Here is a 4,371-nt window from a genome sequence, read left to right on the forward strand (position 1 = left end):
AAGACAAAAAGACGTTGCGGAGACTGGATCTGTCTCCGTCTTCAGGTGGATAGGGAAGGATAAACCTACTCAGTTTGGCCCGTTAGAAAGAGCTAGTCTAAATCACTAGACTCAATCCCAACTGAGTAGGTTTATCCTTCCCTATCCACCTGAAGACGGAGACAGATCCAGTCTCCGAAACGTCGTGGTTTTTTGTCTTTTACATACTAGACGATGGGTGAAGTCCTACATAAGCCAAAAGAAGTATAAATAGGTTCATGTCCCGTAGATAGTAGCCTTCATAATCACATTCTGGGAACTTAAAAGAAAACCTTCTGGGCAGTAGATGTCTCGACCGAGATTCAAACTGTGTACCTCAGGAATACAAGTCGGAAGCATTATCGATTGAATAAGCTTGCTCGCTGGAATATAGAATGTGATTCTAAATTATTCTCCGCGTTTCCATTGCCAATAATTTTCAAACCGGAATAAATAAAGCAAAACTTCTTACGGAGTATGAAAGTGTAACTTCAAAAGTTTTATTATTTACACAATAAAAATGTTGTGTTACACTTTTATATTCCTTAGACAGTTTTATGCAGACAGACATTTTTTGAGTTACATTTTAATATTTCGTAAGCAGTCTCATTTTGTTTCCGGTTTAAAAATTACTGGCCACGGAAACCTCGACAATAATTTAGAATCACTCTGTATTATTGAATTAGATCTCAAGTAATGCCATTTACGATTGTGACGTTATTACTTTTTATATATAGGATATGAAGTTTGACGTTTAGTTATCTTCCTTCTCAATTAACCATCTAACTAGTTAGTTAATTAGGTACTTAGTTAATGTAGCTTCTTTGTGTGAGGAAACCCATGAGCCTCCTTCAAGTTACGGAAGGTTCGGCCGCCCCGTGCTGCCTACAACTTCCATACATGGACGCATCTACAAGTCAAGGATTGTAGTTCATTCACTCGGTCTCAAGAGACTCTCGTACCATGGGATGGCCATGCATCGCGCGGGGAAGGCAAGGCAATCACTGCCAAACTTTACGCAACGGCGACCCCACATTCCGTCAATGTTTTAGAAATATAAATCATAGAATTACAGCATTAAGTAACCAACTGGCTGAACAAGTTCGTGTGATGATAATTCCGAGAAGCCCGGGTCACCTGTTTTGTTTTCCTCAGTCTCACCAGGCATGCTGCGATGGTATTTCGATTAGACCGTGAACGTTTCCTTCCAAATTTTTTACCAATTCTTAGTTCATATAAGGAGTCGTAAAATGCCCCCAAAAATGCACGCCCAATCTACCAAACAAATAATTCTCATGAAGAAAGCAGTCTTCTGGGATTTGGCACCGTGTATATGTGGTGTTAACAGACGTTTCGGAGGAACGTATCGCCTCCGTCTTCAGGGTAGAAGGAAAAATATAAGAAATCCGCAAGCGAAGAGACCAGTCTGCTTTTACCAGTTCTCACGGTCTCTTCGCTTGCAGATTTCTTATATTTTTCCTTCTACCCTGAAGACGGAGGCGATACGTTCCTCCGAAACGTCTGTTAACACCACATATACACGGTGCCAAATCCCAGAAGACTGCTTTCTTCATAGTCACCGCCGTGAAAGCCTCAAATCTTACAAATATTTCCCATTTTTAAATAAATACTGGAGGTTACGTGGACAGACATCCCGAAAAGCGGAAACGTGGAAAGTGGAGGGGAGAGGGCTTTAGATGAACTTCAGAGAGAGACGCGAATGAGTTCCGGAGAATGAGCAGAATAATAATAACCCTGCTACAAAGAACAAAGAGCATACAGCTACAACTGCTTACAGTGACAGCAGTAAGTTCGTAGATTTGCCAGGTGCAAGAGCAGTGCGACTACTTGGTAGGGTAAAAGAAGAGATCGAGTAAGTTATAATGAAGTTCTAGACCAGGCATGTCAAACTCAACTTGTACAGAGGGCCACCTCAGCCCTATAAATAATAGTCCAGGGCCGCACTTCAAAATAGAAATATACATTAGATTTTGATACAAGGAAATTTAATTCTATTTATTATTTAGGAATAATTTCAATATAATTACCTAAAGTCACATATCTTACAGTTTTAAAAAGCAAGAGAATGCCATTTTTGACAAGTATCAAACAACTTTTCAATATGTAAAAAGAGAGATTACACAAGAAATTATGTTAGAAATAGCAAAACATTGAATTTCCTGCAGCCTGCTAATTTATGTCTGCATGAGACTTCTTGTCTTCTGGTCTGTTGGAAAACTGTCTTTACAAAAAATATTTCTACTAAAATTTTAATATTGATTTTAATATCAATTAGCTATAAAAGTTGAGGGGCCGCACTTTGTGGCTATGGGGGCCGCATGTTTGACACGGCTGTTCTAGAACCTTAAAGAGGAAATAGGAAATCTAAAGACGAAATGATATATAACACAATTTAAGAATAAATGGAAATTCCCCCAAACTTCTACTAAACTATAAATCGAAGTTCACAGAGAATAAGCAGTACCCAACATGAGACGTAACTATACATGCAACTGAAGACGGAACAGAGCACAGAGACTAACCCTTGAAGAATAAAATTAGTAAGGTTATGAGGATGATTATTGAATGCAATTGGTACTGGACGTGGTCCAGTTGCTGACGTTTGTTATTGGCTATGTCGAACCTTCAGTTTCTGGTACTAGAGAATGTGTTAGTTATGTTAGTACAAAGCGAAGAGGAGTCAGACTGAAGTGAACTGTCTCGGGATAGAGCTGGTATATTCCTGCGAACATATTGATAAATATTGCAATCCTATAACATCTAATTTCTTGGCTAGTTAGCCGTTAGCGTAGCTGTGGAGTTTATGTGCAGTAGCAAGTCAAGCGCCGCCACTGGCTAACACATGTGATGTTCTTCGTGTTTCTTTACGTTTGTACCGGAATTACTCGTATAGGGACTGCATGGAACTAGATTGCAGATACGCAGACAAACATGCACTAAATTCTCCCACCCTGCAAATTATGTGCCTGAGTGACAGGTCAGTCTATTGTTTTTTCGTTATCTGAAATCGACCCATGCGGCAAAAGATTCCAGCCAGAATTATTTCTGGTTGTGTGGGTAGTATTCGAAGGCCATCAAACATTTCAGAAAGTGTTTGTCATCAAAATTTTTCAAGACAACTTCACGTGTCGTTGAACCATTGTTATGTCACTTACAAACAAGCTGAAGGAGTGTTGGAGAAGAAAGTAAAGATAATCAGTGCAAAGTCCAACCTAAAGGGAGCCAATTTAGCGGTAATCAGACAGGCAGGGCGATTGTCGGAATTTTTACAATTCCTGTGCTTGCCCTACCCCACAATCTTTATGGTGTTACTTCCTTTTGGGATTTTACCATAACCCTAGCTAAGTCTAACTAAGGGTACGAATCGTTTTAAGACTCAAATGACTTAGTTCAATTTGACTGATTAAACCAAGAAGAATGAGACGGAAAATCACGGTGCACGTACAGGGAAGATTAGAAATGTGTACAATATTTTAGTTGGACATCATCAAGGAAAGAGGCTACTTGGAGATCTAGGCATCTATGGGAGGCTAACGAGGCAAGAACTAATCGCCTTTTTTCCTTTGATAGGACATGGACCGCATAGAAAAAGAAAAAATTAGGAGGGATACACAGAGAGCGAGGCAATCTCATATGCCTCCTAAGCAAAATTACGGAAAATACACAGACACAAGACGAATATATAGACAGATGGACAGGCACATATACTCGTAGAGGGCAAGGTGGTCTCATTAGCCTTTTATTTTTTTAAAATAAGGAAATCAGGCTAAAAGTGAATCTTAGAGAGGTAGGGTGGAAGCATGTGGATGGGTGCAACAGGCTTTTGTGAACATGGCTCCGTAAAGGAGGAATTTCCTGAGTGACTGAGTAACTATAAACAATCAAGAATTTATTCTATAGAGATAAATAGATATCTGGGTAATGTCTAGTTACTGGCTCAATAGCTGAGGCTGCTGGGGCGGGATATTTATTTCTCTTTACCATAACGCTCAAGAATAATTCTGTCCCCTCCCAAAGTGACTGCGACTGATCTAAGAAACTTTGAACGAGATCTAACCGAAAATTTGGTGGAGTGATATGAGGTAGGGGAAAGAGCATTCTTCTATCACTTCTCTCACCTTCACTCTCTAAACTCTCACGTTGGGTGCAACCGGGATTGAAGCAGGGATGTACTGATGAAGGTATGACTGAAGGGGCATGTGGGAGAGGAAGATTAAGAGGAGGGCATACAGATGAATAACAGAGTATCAGAAAGGGCCCAGAACTGAGGAAGCGAATGAAACCAGCCCATCTTGTAGCCGATGTTAGCCTTTATCCTGCGGCACTTAAATC

This window comes from Cryptotermes secundus, unplaced genomic scaffold (genome assembly GCF_002891405.2).
Source record: "Cryptotermes secundus unplaced genomic scaffold, Csec_1.0 scaffold2498, whole genome shotgun sequence".
NCBI classification, from domain to species: Eukaryota; Metazoa; Arthropoda; class Insecta; order Blattodea; family Kalotermitidae; genus Cryptotermes; species Cryptotermes secundus.